Source organism: Meriones unguiculatus, chromosome 2 (assembly GCF_030254825.1).
Source record: "Meriones unguiculatus strain TT.TT164.6M chromosome 2, Bangor_MerUng_6.1, whole genome shotgun sequence".
NCBI classification, from domain to species: Eukaryota; Metazoa; Chordata; class Mammalia; order Rodentia; family Muridae; genus Meriones; species Meriones unguiculatus.
In genome coordinates, this window is record NC_083350.1 from 64,397,086 (window position 1) to 64,415,393 (window position 18,308).

The following is an 18,308-nucleotide window of genomic DNA, read 5'->3' on the forward strand; positions in this document are numbered from 1 at the left end:
GTATAAAGCAATTTTAAAATTATATTTGAGCAACATATAGTAGGAGACAGTAACAGTCTTATATTTTAAACCAACTTTGAAATTTTATTATTATATAAAATTTATTTTGAAGCAGGATTGAATCATAAGATAGTAAAATATAACTTTGAGTTTTTATAAAAATCCATATCAGCTTGAAATGAGACTCATTGTGGACTGTTCTAAAAGATAAGATAAACAGTTAATTACAATTAAGACTGATAAATGGAAACCCAATGAGAAGATTATATAAAGCATTAGATAAGGAATTTTAAAGCATTTTAAAACATAAGAGTAGAGTGTATAGAAATCAGGAAGAGAGAACTTGGAAATCTTCAGAAGCATGGAAAAACCGCTTGGGAAAGGGGCTGGGGAGCTCGTGGAGAGACAGCTGGGTGTGCGGGAGGTGGGGCCTCTTTGCCGGAACCAAAGATGGCGCCGGCCACGTGAAAGCCTATGGTGAAGCTGTGGTCTGCCCATTTCCTCCCAAAGCCAAGATGGCAGCGGCTGGGCATCCCTCAGGAAATTTAAAAGTTCTGCAAAACTCCTTACCAAGTTTTGAAAAGTTGATTTTTGCGTTGTGTGTCTCCGTGAGGGCGGTAGCGGCAGTGACAGCCACTGGCTGGGAGAGGGGTGGAGGCAGCAGCTCGCAGAAGGGAGAGGAGAGAGCAGAGAAAATAGATTGTAACTGTCCTGTCCCGACCAACGCACCAATTTTAAAAACTAAAAAGAAGAAGAAGATGCAGGGGGACAACCGATATATTCTCTGGAGAGATTTATTAGAAAGGTATGGAGGGCATGGTGGGGAAAGAGAGATGGAAAGGGGGGATGGGGCACCCCGAAAGAAAGAGAAAGAGTATAAGATAGAGTGAGAGAGAGAAGAGAGTAACAGAGGGACACATATCGGTATCAGACCTTTAAGGGGGCACGATAACCATGCCTTCTAGGTGTGGTCACCTGGCTTGCTGGTAACACATGATGACATCATAGGCTGCCGGGTAACAAAGAAGCAGGTTGTTTTCCAAGATACTAACATCTTCTGCTCCAGGTTTTTCTATTAATTAAGTTAAACTTAACCACTCTGACTATGGGTAACCAGGGGTATGGCTATCAATGCTTAGAGGAAAACACAGAAAGAGTAATCTAGAAACTCTGTTATTTTGTTTTTACATGAAATTTTGTGACAATGGTGGAGAATAGTGGTAGAGTCACTCACTTTGTTCATACCTGTTCCACGTCAGTGAATTAATTGCATCTCAGGTCCCTATTTCAGTGCGTTATTTCTTCACCAAGCAAAGCTAATGCTTCTGTAGTGGAAACTACATTTTTTTTCTTCTTAACAATACCCCTTGGGTTTAAATAACCACAGCACGTGTCAACTTACATACATGTAAACTCTTTTTTATGTTTTCTTTTCATTTTATCTTATTTTTATTTATTACAATTTATTCACTTCTTATCCAAGCTATAGCCCACACCCTCATCTCCTCCCAGTCTCACCCTCTCTACCTCTTCTCCCCCCATGCTCCTCCCCCAGTTCACTGATAGGGGAGGTCCTCCTCCCCTTCCATCTGACCCTAGCATATCAGGTCTCATCAGGACTGGCTGCATTGCCTTCCTCTGTGGCCTGGTAAATCTGCATCCCCCAGGGGATGTTATCAAAGAGCCAGCCACTGAGTTCATGTCAGAGACAGCCCCTGTTCCTCTTACTAGAGAACCCACTTGTAGATTGAGCTGTCATGGGCTACATCTGAGCAGGGGTTCTAGGTTATCTTCATGCGTGGTCCTTGGTTGCAGTAAATTAGTCAATTTGGGGTATTAAATTAAACTTACTGTCTCCAGGAGCATCTGATGAAGACTGAGAGAGAACATATTTATACACCTTGAGCAATAGGGAAACAACATTAACCTATTAGCTAAAGAAAGACAAAAACAATGAAGATTATATATTTTTATATTCACTGACAATCTGAAAATTTTTCCAAAAGAAATTCAGGATGTAAGGAACTACAATAAAATGAGGATTAGATAATTATTAATGTTTTTTTCCCCCTTTCAGCTTTATTTCTTTGTATGTGTGGTCTCTGTATAGGTATTTGTTCTTTTCTGTAAATATACACAGAGGTTAGATGTCAACATAGTGTCTTCTTCGATTCTCTACCTTATCCTTTTGAGATAGGATTGGAGTTTTCTGAATGAATAAATTGATTGGGAAATAAAAACCCAGATCCTCTGGTCTTTGCACTACAGGCCTGGATTGCAGTCCTGCTCCACTCTATCTGGCTTTTTATGCCAGTGATGGAGATCAAAACTGAGGTTCTCATATTTAAGCAGCAAGTACTTAATCTGCTGAACTAGCCTCCAAGCCCCATCTTTATGTATCTTCAATTTTAGTCCTAATGATTATACAGTATCTGATGGAGAAAACAGATATGACTTTGATATTTCTTTATAATACTGAGATCTCCACTTATTTTGACATTTCCTTTAACTGATCATTAAGTGCCTGGATTAGTAACCTGAGTAGGGGTTTCATAAAAGATAAATGGGCACACATTCATTTTGAAAACAAAAAACAAACAAACAAAAAACAATTGCTGTTTATTGTTGGGTTTTGAAATTAGTTCTTGTTTGATAATTCATGGAATGCCCTATTATGTTTGCAATGAAACATCTTGATGATTTTCTCTTAATACTTATTTAGATATATAGAAATACAAATGTGTGATACATACATATATATATATATATATATATATATATATATATATATATATATATATATCAGAGAGCATATATTTCATTTATTTTGTAACTGGAAAATTTTATTTTACTCTGATATTTTGTGAATAACATTGTTTTATTTATTTATTTAAAGTCCTTAAGAATGGCTTGAAATGTCAGAAAATACACCACCTACTGTCCCTTACTCAACAGAAATATGTGAGCAATATTTTGGCTAGAATAATGGCTCCATGAAGAAATCCCATCCAAATTTTATTCAGTTTGAAATAAAAACAAACCTTAAAGATATTGAGACAAAAAAATTATGTTGGAATTTTAATATAGGTTCAATGAAATAACATGGGGTTTTCTGAGAGGGAGGCAGGAAGTTAGGGGCTGAAGGAACCACAGCCATTGGAGAAGAGGTTGGAAAAATACACTATGAAGATGGAAGTCAGGGGTTAGAGTTGTAGAGCAGTGAAAAATAAAACATTTAAAAATAGAAAAGACAATAACTCAAGGGATGCTGCGCAAATTTCAAGATAATCAACTTTGTTTTGTTTTCTTACAATGTATCTTTACTTTTCAAAACAATGGTACATTCTATTGATTATTAAAAAAATAGGCTATTTTGTTGATTTTACTGTTGCCTCTTTATGAAACACTTTAGCTCCAACTTTAAAATTTATGAGTAACCATTGATGCAGATAAACTATACTGTTATTATGTTCTGAAACAGCAGAACACAAAAACTCAGCTTTCCATTAGTTAAGGCTTCAGATTTTTAAAATGTTACAGTGTTATCTATGGCTATACTTGTAATATTTTCATATACTAGCATAATTTTATTGCATAACTTAGAAGTTTCCATAGAGTTTCTCTGGCTTTTCACTAGTTTTTAAGAATTAGTAAAGTATTTTAAATCCTTATAAATATATATTCAGTGAATTTGCATTCAGTTATCTTTTTTGGTAACATATAGTAGAATTTATTCTTATATTTAATCATTAGATTCATATTAAACACAAGTAATATACTAAAATAAAGAGGTTTACAATCTTAATTTAAAAGCAAAATATCAAATATTAAAAGATTTATCATTTATTATAATTATACAAATACCTGTCCACTGTAGATTCCTTGAAAAGTAAAGATGAATAAAATTACCATTTCTGATTACTGACAGGCATCTTCTGTTAATAAAATTGTGTGATGAGCACTTAGTATTTGCTGCTAGATTTAAAAGAATATTTAAATATTCTCCCTCCTCTCCACCCCGATCCCTTTAATGCTATACACACAGTGTAGATACATATGCCTTGTTTGGTTTTCCTTGAGACAAAGTATGACTAAGGAATGCTGATTGGGCTGCATGTGAGCTCCCACTGCCTCATGTCTCTCTTGGATTTGCAGTCATACACCTCCACAGGTGACTCATCTTCACCTGTTTGTGTCACCAGGAACACAGGAACACACAGTCCTGGAAACAGCAGCACCCTGAAAGCACGCCAGGCTGCTACAAAGTTCTGAGCAAGCGAAACACATGAAAAACACAGTGCACAGCAGAATGTTGAAATGACACAAGAGGCCCCACAGAAAGCAGAGACCTTTCTATGAAACTTCTCCACACTTGAACAGGAGGCTCTCTGACTGCTCACAGTTCTCCATGAGACACTGAGAACATAAGACAGAGCTCTAGACATCAATAGACACAGTCTGAGGTTTAAACACAGTCATCTCTCAGGAGAAATCGTCGTTTTTCCCACTATGGCCAATGTAGCAAATTTGGCAATTGGGGGCATGGGTTATATTACTGAAGAGAGAGTAGGGAGATTTCTGCTAGTGTGAAAATGGTCAGGCAGTTTGGAAAAATGATTTAAGATGCATTGTCTTTGTTAATTTCTAAAATAAAACTTTGAGAAGAACTTAGAAATTGATCAGCTTTTAAAACTAGTTATTTCAGAACAAATACAGCAAGGAATACCTATGCTAACAATCAGTTTGTATTTTAAGAAATACATTTAATTTAAAAATCTACTTCAAAGATACATTATGGTTTAGTTTCCAAATAACTGCCTTTAACCCCCCTGCCTCTGTCTCTGTCTCTCTCTCTGTGCATGTATGTGTAACCACTTACTAAAGCAAACTATTATACTTTAATTCAACTTGGTGCGTACTTTTCTTTCTTTCTTTTCTCCAGATAATGATTAACTTTGTTCTATGAAAGAAGGAGTCATTTAACATTGCACGGATTCATTAGGTATTTTCATAAATTTTTAGAAAACCAGTTATACAGTGTGCATTCAGAGGCATTACACTAAAAATTGCAGAAGCTTTTATTATAAATAGTCCTGGTTTGAATAAGAAATGGTTGGCTGGGGATTTAGCTCAGTGGTAGAGCACTTGCCTAGCAAGCACAAGGCCCTGGGTTCGGTCCTCAGCTCTGGAAAACAAAAACAAACAAACAAAAAAGTCTCCTCTAGACATGCTGAGGTCCTGTCCTCAGGGTGACAGGATTAGGGTCTCTGAATGACAAGGTGCCTGGGCACCCGAGAGCTGAGCAGCCACACCACCAAAAACACAACCATTTGAGATGTAGTACACAAGAAATGGTTAAATGTTGCCCTAAAAGGGGGCATTTTGGCATTGTGACTATAAACAACTTCTCTTAAAATTTTCAAGGATCATCCATGGAGATAACCTAGAACCCCTTGCACAGATGTAGCCCATGGCAGTTCAGTATCCAAGAGGGTTCCCTAGTAATGGGAACAGGGTCTGTCTCTGACATGAACTCAGGGGCTAGCTCTTTGATCACCTCTCCCTGAGGGGGGCACATCCTTACCAGGTCACGGAGGAAAACAATACAGCCAGTTCTAATGAGACCTGATAGGCTAGAGTCAGAGGGAAATGGGGGAGGACCTCACCTGTCAGTGGACTTGGGGAGGGGCATGGGAGGAGATAAAGAAGGGAGAGTGGGATTGGCAGGGGATAAGGGAGTGGGGCTAAAGCTGGGTTACAAAATGAATAAACTGTAATTTAAAAAAATAAATTAATTAAAAAATTTCAAGTAGAGATTTTTAAAGTAACTTTTTGAGGTGTGTGTGTGTGTGTGTATGTGTGTGTGTCCGCACACTTTGTATTTCCTTCCAAGCCTGGCATTCGGAGGAGTTGGGTTAGAGATAAAAGCTCATATTATAACCCAGGCTAGCCTGGAACTCACCTTATAATCTCAAATTCTTAGCAATTCTCCTTGGCTCAGCCTTTCAAACACTAGGGTTATGGATTGAGCCATTTTTTCCTGACTCCTCGTACCATCTGATGCTTTTGAAAGCAAGGAACATGTTTCTCCATGGACTTAGTTACCTGAGCAGGCTGTGGTAAAGCATTATCATTTAATTCTGAGGCCCTGAAATTAGTTTCTGTGTGCACTCGGCAGTAAGTGGAATGCAAAAGGGACAGGCACTTTACTCCTGAGCTACAGCCAGCCCCGTCTGTATGGAAATTTGAATTGTCCATTAGTTGTACTTATACTAGGCACTTGATTTGTGAGGCCAGGAGTGGAAGGGCCTGGGCTGTAGGCAGCTAGAAAGGCAGGACTAATAGAGCAGCAGACCTGGGGGAGGGAGGTGGGAGGTGGCCAGCAGAGGTGCCAACAATGTCTGCCCAGGATGCATAAATCACCCAGATTTCAGAGAAAGCCAGGGAAAGGGGAGATCTCAGGGCTTATTGGAGTTAACAAACACCCGGAAAGTGAGAAAGTGGTTGGACTCAGTGGCTTCTGGCCCAGGGGGCATCAGAGGAAGAGAGACCCCAGCCATTCTGGGGTCACATCCCACAGGTGGCCTTGACCTTGCTGAACTAGGGTCAGCTGTGGTGGGGCACATTTCTGTAGTGACAGGACCCTGTGTGCATTTTCTGCCACACTGACATCCTGCCTCACTGGCTCTGTAGGGAAGGGCACAAGTTTACCAGACAGGTTGGACCTGATGAGATTCCGGGTTCAGCAGCATCTTTTCAGCCTTTACTGTGTCTTGAAACTCTGAGGCCCACGGAGGCTCAGCAGTACTTGAAGGATGCTCAGATTGCCCGCATGCCTGGGAACTTAGGACACTGAGTGCTAAAAGCTGGTTGAAAGAGTCTAGGACTGCCCCCCCCCCCCGCTGTTGCTATGGCAACCCTCCTGTTTGAGGTTGCAGGTCCTCAGGCTGCTGCGCAGCTCCCCCTGGCGGAGTGCTGAGTACCAAGCACGCCCTGTAGGCTCACGGAAGCGAGGCCAGGCCGACTGGTGCAGGCTTTGGTCCTCCCAGCCCCCTTCACTGTTGCCATGGAGACCGCCAGGGCAACCTCTCCAGTACCGGCTGAATCAGCCAGCCACAGCCGCTCAAGAAGAAACAACCTGAGCCATCTTTTGCCCCAGCACCTCTTCCAGGAACCAAAACCCAGCAGCTGCCACAGCCAGCCTCCCACAGGCAGGAAGTGAGAGGGCAGAAGTCCAGAATGGGTCTGCTCCTCCTCCACACCTTTTATTATTCGGTTTTCCATTCTGAATTTTATACCTTGGCATCTTTTATGATAAAGAGCTTACAGGGAAAAATAACATTGTTCCCTTTATTCTGCCTGCTGCATCTTTTCTGTTAACATGCAGCCTTTAATTGCACAAGACAATGTCTTAGACCATACTTAATCATCAAGATATTTTAACAGTGCTCCTTCTTTCCTTCCTTCCTTCCTTCCTTCCTTCCTTCCTTCCTTCCTGTTTTCTTCCTCATTTTCTCTTCCCTTTTCTATCATCTTCTTTGTCCATTGCATCAAATACATGGAATCTCCAGTTTTATTATTTAAAATGGATTATACTTATAGGACCGTCTTCATGTCACTAAGCACCAGTCAAAAAAGGTTTTTTTTTCTTGACAAATCTTTGACACTGTTCTGTGCCAGAATATGAGAGGTTCCTGGAAGAAAAGGAGTGGGCTTGTTGGAAACTCCTTTGCTGTATTACTTCCAATTCCACACTCAATACAGTGCCACAAACACTCTTTTTCTGAACTCTATTCCTCCTCTGTTTGACATTTTCAAATAGTTGGGGTGGGATCAGAGGATTCTACCTTTGTATTAAACACTCTAAACTGATCCCAGTCAGCTCAAGTTCAAACTCTAGCACATGGATGCATCTCTACTGATGACCAGTGTGAGCATGCTCAGCTCAAGGGGACTGATGGGAAAGAGTGGAACCCTCTGTGATCTTCAGTTGTCAGCCCCAGCCTTTGGTCAGAGCAGTTAGCATTTCAGATTACTTTCCTATGTGATGCCTATGCAGGCAGCTTTCATTTTCATTTTGTGAGAACCCCCTAGTAGATTCAGGTTCTCATAATCATGAGTCTCTTGCATAGTTCCTTAGCTTTGAGTAGACCAGACTTTTCAACTTGGCTTTCAACACACTCTTTCTAAGAATCCTAGCAATGGAGGATGGCTGTTTCTTTCTCAAAGCTAATAGTTGGGGACACTTTGTTTGGCCACACTTTCTGTCATGAGTGCCTTAACGCCACCAAAATAGTCTGATACATTTTAAGCCCAAGGTGAAACTATGACTTGATTTACTTGAAGTGTCTTGGACTTTCTTCTTTCAAAATGTAGCCAGGGTTTCCTGCAAACAAAACAACAACAATCAAGCAAGCAAGCATGCAAGCAACAAAGCAAATGCCTTCATTGCCATCCCTCTTAACCCTAAGGATTAGCTGGGTTTTTTTGTTTGTTTGTTTGTTTGTTTGTTTTGATACAACCTTTGGTTTCCCTAGGAAAATTCCAGCACACTTTCTAGTTCCCATTTAACTGAGGCTTTGCATTTTGTTTCTTCCATCCTTTTTTTCTTTTACTCTCTCCTTTCCTTCATGGTAGTTTATTTTCTTATTGGCTTATTACCAAGATGTGAGCTGTAGCCCCTCAAAAAAAAAAAAAAAACCATGAAGGAAAAGGGGAGGCTAGAGTGATCTGTGGAATAGGCATATTGCTGTGACAGTCAACCCTCCTTTTCCCCCCCTCTATCTACATATTTTATTAGCATAAGTTAATTTTATTAGCATAAGTTAATAAAATAATGGATTTTATTGCAACATTTTCTCATTTTTTTTATAATTATCATTTGTTACAATTTATTCAATTTGTATCCTGGCTGTGGCCCCCTCCCTCATGTCCTCCCAATCCCACTCTCTCCTCCTCCTCCTCTTCCTCCTCCTTCTCTTCTTCTTCTTCTTCTTCTTCTTCTTCTTCTTCTTCTTCTTCTTCTTCTTCTTCTTCTTCTTCTCCCTCTATGCTCCTCCCCTAGTCCACTGATAGGGGAGGTCCTTCTCCCCTTCTATCTAACCCTAGCCTATCAGGTCCCATCAGGACTAGCTGCATTGTCTTCCTCTGTGGCCTGGCAGGGCAGGATAAGATAGGGAACAGGACAGGAGCCTACCACAGATGCCCTCTGAAAGACTCTACTGATCAAGCTATTGAAGCAGGGGCTCATACTTATTGCAACACTTTAAGAATACATGTTAAACTTTGATTATATTTACACACATACACACACACACACACTTGCATAAACACACACATATCCTCTTAACATCTTTTCCCTCCTCCCTCTCCAAATCACATTCATTCTTACTTATAGTCTGGCTTCTAAGTTAATTTCCTTTTTTTTTTTCTGCTGGATTCCATGTATTAGAGAAAACATGTAGTGATGGTCTAACTCTCTCCTGTATTCCTTAACATGGTCTTGCCTGCTCATTTTTCTGCAAATGACAAAATATCATCTTTATTTATGGTTGGGCATCTTTCATATGACTATATAACATAATTTATTTATCCAGTCTTTCATTTACATAGACTTATCTCATGACTGGGCTGTTGGGAATGTTGATAAAATATGCATGAATATTCATGTATCTCTATTAAATGATGACCTTCATTTCCTTGGATATGTACCCAATTCATCTTTCATTGTAGCAATTATTTCTGTTTATTAAAAACTGCTGATTTTTAATTTTTGGATTATGATGTTAGTTGAATTTCTTTAGCCCATGTTGGTAGAATCCTTAGTGTCCAGTTCTTGGGTAGGTGGATATTGTCTGGATAAATTATCTTTTTCATTACTTATTTGTGTCCCTTTTACTTATTTTTCTTGCCTTATCTTATTGGCTACAACTTCAAGTTCTGGGACTAGAGAGGTGGCTCAGTAAATAAAAGTGCATACTGAATTTGGTTCTCAGTAATGTGTCAGGCAGCTCACAACTGCCAGTGACCCTGTCTTCAGGGTATCCAACACCCTCTTTTTAGATCCTGGAGCACCTGCACCCATGGGCACATACCTTTCCACACCATGTCTATACAGTATTTTAAAAATGCAGGAATTGTATTGAATAAGACTGGTGAAAGTGGGCATCCTTGGCTTAGAGAATGAGCTTCTTCGGTTCCCTTCACTGTGGTCTCAGCTACAAATCTGTCAAAGATAAGTTTTCATATGCTGAGGTATTGTCCTGCTATGCCCAGTCTCAAAGATACATTTTTAGAAACTGAATTGAATGCTGTTAAAGACATCTTCTGCTTCTACTGAGTTCCAAAAGCATTGGTCAATCACCATGTACTTATAGAGTTTCTATGATTCTTCTTTCTGCTGATTTCTATTTTTATTCCACTGTGTTATTATGAGTTACAAAATTATTTTACTTTTAAAAAATTCAAGACTTTATTATGAACATAATATCTATTTTTTGATAATTCAGAACAGTTATCAAATATTGATCATCCTTCCCATCCCATACAGCTTCCAGAACAGCCAAGTTTAGCCGCCTGTTCCAGTGCCAGTTTTTAGTGACTATGTCTCTCTCTTCACCTTTCTGTAAAAGTTTCTGATCTGCCATCTTGGATACATTCCTCTCCTCATGTTGCATCTTTACTTTCTCTCCATTTTTATTATTATGAATATTTAATTGCTTTTTTTTCTATTAAATTAGTGCTGTCTTGGCAACTCTTTGCACTTTAGAATCCTTTCTTGAAAGATATTTGAATCTAGATTTTTTTTTTTGTATACATCTTAGGGTCAACATGTGCACGACTAAGCTTGTCTGTGTGTGAAGTGACTGCTTCCACTCTGTTTTGTGTCTCACTTAAGGATCTCAGGAAGTTCTAGTCACCTAAGATCAGCTACATGAGAATACTTGTTGGTTCATTTGGCATTACCAGATTTTCCTATTGATGTTTTGTGTGCAGCAGGAAAATAGTGTCTGGAAACCTCACACTAGCAGCAGAGAAAAGTGATGTTTATAGCTATGTACTTAAATTACAGATTTTTAAAAGCATAGTGCAGACATGATCATCTGGAAAGCATTGTTAAAGGACAAGTTGGGCAGATTGTGTTTTGGAAGGAGGAAGAGGAAAAAAACTCAAACATGTAAGTTTTTTTGGGGAAAAATCATCAACTAGAGGGAACTGTAATAACAAATATCTCATGAGGTATCTTAGTCCATTGAAGTTGCTATGAGAGAATTCCATAGGCTGAATGTTTTTAAAATAAAATAAAAACATTTCTCACTTTTTGCAAGTTGAAATCCCAAGATCAGAGGACCTGTATTTTGTGTCTGTTAAAGATTACATATCCTCCTGAGAGAGAGAACACTTTTTTATCATATGGTAAAAGACAAAAGGAAAGGCAGAGAGGGAACTTTGTCCTCTGAAAAGTCTCATGAGGAGAACGTATAATTCTTTTTGAGGCAGAATAACCTCACTGAGCTTGTCTCTTCCCAGTTCCCATTGGCAAATACCTTAGCTTTCAATAGATTCTATCAAGCCACTGTATATAGAAATATGTTGGTTAGTTTTAAAAGATTGACCTGAAGTAGCAAAAAGAAGAAGTGGACTGTGGTAGGGGTGGAAATGGGCAGGGGTGGCTTTCACAGGACTTTGAGGGCCTCAACAATTTTGGAATTCTTCTTATGTGCAATGGGAAGGCAGAGGATGTTGCTAAGAAGGGCGGTATTTTCAAGATCATCTGGCTTTAGGGTGGATATAGAATTAGAAAGGTGAGAATTTTGGATATTGAAACAAGAACTTTTCCATGAATGTCAGAGAGAGGGACGTGGAGGGGGTGGTGAGGGAACAGACAGGTGGTATTTTTAGTGATTTTTCTTTCTTGTCACCCACTGTTGTGTCTTCATCTCATTTTTGTCCTTAGAGGACTTCATGCCATCTGGGGCTTTCCACATCCCAGATTCCTACCACAGAACTCTGATGGTTATAACTCTTAATCTCTCAGGCCTCTCTCAATGTCTGTCACATAATATCTGCCATGGAGAACATAGAGGACAATAGTGAAAACAGTGGGCTCCAGAATTAAGTATCCTAGATACGTATTCATGACTGGTGCCAGTAAATGTTAGCAGATGAGCTTCGTGCTCGGAAAAAGGAGACTACTCCAAATCAAACTCCAGCAAACATCTCAGCAAATCAACTAGGAGATGCTCCACCACCTAGGTAGAACTTAGAACCAAGATGCAGAGTCTAAGTAGAGAGAGTGTCATAGCTAGAGTGGGGTTGGGGGTAGTTGTTAGTGGAATGGTCACATCTTCAAACTTTCCTTCCTGGGCAAATTTTTGTCTAAATTTTTTTTGGTTGCTTATTGATTTTTAATTTATTTTCTTTGAAACTGCTTTATTATCTTGTTAGTGATAGAAAAAAAAGTGGAGAAGCAATTTTTAATCATGAATGGAAGATAAAATGCCAAATAACAAAACAAGGAACCCTGGGCCACAGTGATTCGTGGTGGTCTTCATGCTTTGCTGATTTCATGGTAAAACCGTAGTTCCTCATCAATTTCCATCTTGATATCTGACAGCATTGTCTACTCAAGTGATGGCTCATCATTTTGCATTCAATTATCTAGGCTTCTCTGTATTGACTGAATAAATCAATGAATTACTCCTTAATAAAGTGTCTCAACGTTTTCTTTTCCAAACGATCATTACTTTATCTAAATAGTTTCTTAATGTTTGCTTCCCCAAGGAATATATATGGATATAATATTTAATTAATAACATTTACCACACTATATATTACCAATTTAAATATACTTTCATTCTGATTTCACACATTTTGAGCTACAGTACTCCTATGTATTCCAGGCTCGTGTGTTGCTGTTCCTTGAGGTTGGTTCATGTGTAGATGTTTAGGGAAAATCGATTTTTGTGAGAGTATAAAGCTATTCTTACCATTTTTAATACAAAATTAAAAAATTTCCATAAAGTTAAAAGATGGTGCAGACTTAATATGCAGCTGGTTTAAAGAATTCATGTAAATAAGGAAAAGACAAGTTAAAACTGGCACCTGACAAGGAGAAATTTGGAAGGCAAGGTCTATGCCAATGATGAACACAGATAATTATTGATCTTCACCTCAACCTCAAGTCATCAAAGAAGGCAAGTTAAAGTCAGCACCATCCCATCTCAGAAAGTCAGAAAGATTAAATGACGTTATCATCCCCATCAGAGAATGAGAAAGTGATTGACATGTCGGGCATTGTTGGGAATGTTGAACCAGGAGGTTGGATACTTACTGTTACAGAGGACAGCGAATGGATATGGCCATTTGGACAAACTCTTTAGAATTATCTATAAAAGTTAAATGCAGGGCTGGAGCGATGGCTCAGCAGGTGCTCTTATGAAGCACCCGTGTCAAGTTCCCAGCACTCATCTGGCAGCATACAGCTGCCTGTCATTCAATATATTCCAGGGGCAGAGAGAATGGAATTTTATGTAAGAAGTGGGAAATAGTGAGAGCTGGAGAGGACAGGGTTTCCACAAGGAGAGCAACAGAACCAGAAAATTTGAACACAGGGAACTTCCCAGAGACTCATACTCCAACCAAGGACTATTCATGGAGATAACCTAGAACCCCTGCACAGATGTAGTCCATGGCAGTTCAGTGTCCAAGTGGGTTCCATAGTAATGGGAAGAGGGACTGCCTCTGACATAATCTGATTGGCCTGCTCTTTGATCACCTCCCCCTGAGGAGGGAGCAGCCCTACCAGGCCACAGTAGAGGACAATGCAGCCACTTTTGATGTGAACTGATAGACTAAGATCAGAAAGGAGAGGAGAACCTCCCCTATCAGTGGACTTGGGGAGTGGCATGCATGCAGAAAGGGGAGGGAAGGTGGGATTGGGAGGGGAGGAGGGAGGGGCTTATGGGGAGATACAAAATGAATAAATTGTAATTAATAAAATAAAATAAATAACAACAAAAAAAGGACACTTCTGGCCTCTGCAGGCATCTGTATGCAAGAGGTATGAATAAACACATAGGCACATACACGTAGACATTAAAAATAATGTTCAAAAGTGTAAGAGCCAGCCAAGAAAACATGGCCCTCTAAATGAACTTGAGTAAAGCTCATCTGAGCTCACAGAGACTGAAGCAGCATGCACAGGGCCTACACGGGTGTGCCCCAGGTCCTCTGCATATATGTATATATCATGGCTTCCAGTTTAGTGTTTTTATGGGGTTCCTGAGAGTGTGAACGAATGGCTCTCTGATTATTGTGTCTTCTCTTGGGCCCTTTTCCTTCTGTGTGTCTTTTCCAATGCTGATGTGTTAGTTTTTGTTTTATCCTATTATATTACATTATATTTTATTATTATCCCATAGAATCTTGTTTGTTTTGTAATGAGAGACAGAGAGGGAGTGGATCTGGACACAGGATTGGTTGTGGGTGTAACTGAGAGGAGTAGAGGAAGAAGAAACTGTAATCAGGATATATTATGTGAGAAAAAGTCTACTTCCAATAAAAGAGAAAAATTTACCCACAAAAATCTTTTAAAAAGCTAAATACATTCATGGTCCTTGGTTGTGCTTCAGTCTCCACAAGCCCCTCTGGGCTTCCCTGACTTTTCTTTAAGGCTCCTTAGGCTCCGCCCATTGTTTGGCTGTGAGACTAGGGTCTGTCTTCGACATGGTCTCTGATGCATGCTTTTCTATCACTTTCCCCTGGAGGGGCTGCCTTGCCAGGTTACTGTGAGAGAGGAAGTCCGAAATCCTGATGCAATTGGATGTGAGGGAGTGTGTTTGTGTGTGCTTGTGACTCCCATTTTCTGAGGGGCAGGAGAGGTGGAGTAAAGAGATGAGGAAGAGATGGAGGGGAGGGGCCTGGAGAAGAAAAGTGAGGGGCCTAAGAATGAGATAAAGAGGATAAATAAGATTAAAAAAAAGGAAGAAAAACAAAATACATATACATTCATTTTGAAGAAATTCTGCCATTTGACTGGGTATTTGTACTGGCTGGTTTTGTTTCAACTTTACACAAGCCTATAGTTATATTTGAGAGGCAGGAAGTTCAAATGAGAAAATGCCTTCAGACATCTGGCGGTATGCAGATAAACCTATAGGGCATTTCTTAATTAGTGAACAATGAGGGAGAGTTAAGCCCTTTGCAGGTGGAAAGACCTGTGGGCTGCTGGTCCTGGGCTCTTTATATAAGAGAGCAGGCTGAGCAACCAGTGAGAAGCAAGCCAGTGAAAGGCACCCCTTCAAAACGTCTGCTTCAGCCTCCAACCTCCAGGTCCCTACCCTGACTTCCTTTAACAGTGGACAATGATGTAGAAGTATAAGCGGAAACAAAATTTTTCTTCCCTGACTTGCTTTTGGTCATAGAAATAGTAACCATAAATTAGGACAGTATTCAAAAGCAGTGAGTAAGAGACAGAGATAACTCTAGAATTGTTTCTGACAGCTGACAATAGGAGGTCTCTCTAATACTTACCATACTCAACTTGAAAATAAAGTTCAAATTACAGCAGGTAATTTAATAAAACTAGTGCATGGCAAAACAATAGGAACCATCATGCCCTGGGGAGCAGTGACGCAGTGCTTGTCTTTGGGTAGGCGAGCGTGGGTGACGGCCAGGCACAGACATAAAGAAGTTTGTGGAGATGACTGTTCTGTTAAATGGCCTGAATGCACCTTGAGTTGTGTGCTTTATTGAAGAAGTTTATATCATGCTGTGCACTTATAATTTTTGCGTTTTTCCTCTACATCTTATTTCAAATATTTTCTTTTTTTTTTTTTTTTTCAATGCAGTTCATTCAGGAACCTTGAACAATCATCTGACCCTGGGTAAAGCCAGCCCACTTTAAATAGCCTCTGGGTAGCCAACCTCAGCATGCCACGTGGGCAATGCAGATAGGTCCACATACATGGAAGCAAGCCAGATCCTCAGCCTTAGCCAAATGTGGAGTTGTTCGTGACTGAGAGCACTCACCATCGGGAAGGTGGAAGGCGGAAAGCAGCTCCATTTTTCAGGCGCGGCATTACACAGCTCTCTACAGTTCCCCCTTTTTGTTTTAGACGCATCAGGCAAGAGTAGAGGTCTGATCTCTGATATTAGAAATAAATTGGGACTTTGTACTGATGTTCATTTAGGTGTCATCCACCCAAATATTTTCTTAAGGGGATTTCCTATTAACTATTTCATCAGGACATTGAGGGTTTCTTTAATTGTTTTTCTGTCATTAGATATTCCTCTGTTGGGAATTCCCTGTTTAGCTCTCTACCCCATTTTTTAAATTGGATTACTTTGTTGGTGTTTCACTTCTTGAGTTCTTTGTATATTCTGGATATTAGCCCTCTGTCAGATATAGGGTTGGTGAAGATCTTTTCCCAGTCTGTAGGCTGGCATTTTGTTCTGATGACAGTGTCTTGTGCTTTACAGAAGCTTTTCATTTCATGAGGTCCCATTTTTGATTGTTGATCTTAGAGCCTGTGCTGTTGGTGTTCTGTTCAGGAAGCTGTCTCCTGTGCCTCTGAGTTAAAGGCTCTTCCCCACTTCTCCTAACAGATTTAGTGTGTCCAGTTTTATGTTGAGGTCTTTGATCCACTTGAACTTTGCTTTTGTGCAGGGTGATAATTATGGGTCTATTTGCATTTTTTCTACATGTGGACATCCAGTATCACAGAGTGCCTCTCTGAAAGACTCTACCCAGCAGGGTTTTGAAGCAGATGCTAAGGCTCATAGCCAAACTTTGGGTGGAGTTCAGGGAATCTTATGGAAGGGGAGATAGATAGACCTGTAGGGGACAGGAGCTCCACAAGAAGAGCAACAGATCCAAAACTTCTGGGCCCAGGGGGACCTGCAGAGACTGATGAGCCAACCAAAGACAATGCATAGAGAGGACTTAGACCCCCTGCTTAGATGTAACCCATGGGCAGCTCAGTTTCCATGTGGATTCTCTAGTAAGGGGAGTAGGGGCCGTCACTCTTTGGCCTAAACTCTGTTGCTTGCTCATTGATCACCTCCCTCTGGTGGGGTGGCCTTACTAGGCCACAGAGAAAGAGGATCCAGACAGTCCTGCTAAGACCTGATAGGCTAGGGTCAGATAATAGGGGAGGAGGGCTTCCCCTGTCAGTGGACTAGGGTAGGGACATGGGGTGGGGGAGAGAAAGGGGAGGGGTGAGACTGGGAAGAGATGGTGGAGGGGGCTATAGTCAGGATACAAAGTAAATATATTGTAATTAATAATAGTGACTATTTCATCAGGCTGTTTTCTTTAGCTAGGTGTTTGATTCTCCCCCATTGAATTTCAACCTTTTTTTTTTTTTTATCATGTATCCTTGTATCTTTGTGTGTGTCCTGTGTCTCCAACAGATTTTGATGGCAAATGTGGTAGAGACCTCCAAATTGCCCCTAATCTCCATGGTTTTCATCCTGTTGAATAACAGAACATTTTGGATTTCAGCTGGGCGTGTGGCTGTCAGTGCCCCATCTTCTCCGTGTGGTCCTGCATGCCTGTGGACTTCTTAAGACAGCTCTGGATGTAGTTCTTCAGGAACTCTCCCCATTATTTCTTTGAAGCAGAAAATCTCATTACCCTGAAATTTGCCATGTAGTCAAGCAAGTAGTCAGGCTAGTTGGCCAATGAGCCTCAGGACTCCACCTGTCACTCTGTTCTCAGTACTCAGAGCATAAAATCTCACCCATTTTTTAAAAACACACTCTGGGAATCAAACTCGAGTCCTTGTACTTGCAAGCAAACACTTTCCTGGCTGAGCCATTACCCAGCCCTGTGGAACACCTGACTGTCTTTCAGCCTTATTTCTTTTGTGTGGTTGTGAGATGACATTCAGGCCACAGTGAAGAGGGGAAATGGTGTGAGTGCTCATTCCACTTATCTTCTCTTCCACATTTCCTCCAGGCTGGGAGGTAGCAGTATATTGGAAAAGCCTGGAAAACACTTACTCAGACCTACCATAATGCAGAGAGAAATCAATTTTCATTTTATTTCAGTTATAATATTTTGATTTTTTAAATTTTTTATTAATTATTTATTCCAATTTATTTACTTTGTTTCCCTGCTATGGCTCCCTCCTTCCTCCTAATCCCTCCCTCTCACCCTCTTCTCCTCCCATCCCCCTCCCCTAGTCGACTGATAGGGGAGGACCTCCTCCCCTTCTATTAGCCTATCAGGTCTCTTCAGGACTGGTTAAGTTGAATTCCTCTGTGACCTGGCAAGGTTGCACCCCTCAGGGGGAGGTGATGAG

At 40.3% G+C, this 18,308-nt stretch overlaps 1 protein-coding gene across 4 annotated transcripts in view; it reads left to right on the forward strand.

Moving 5' to 3' along the window:
* Nol4 (nucleolar protein 4) overlaps positions 1-18,308 on the forward strand; it is a 345,385-nt gene that overhangs the window by 61,238 nt on the left and 265,839 nt on the right. The gene's annotated exons all lie outside the window — the stretch shown is intronic.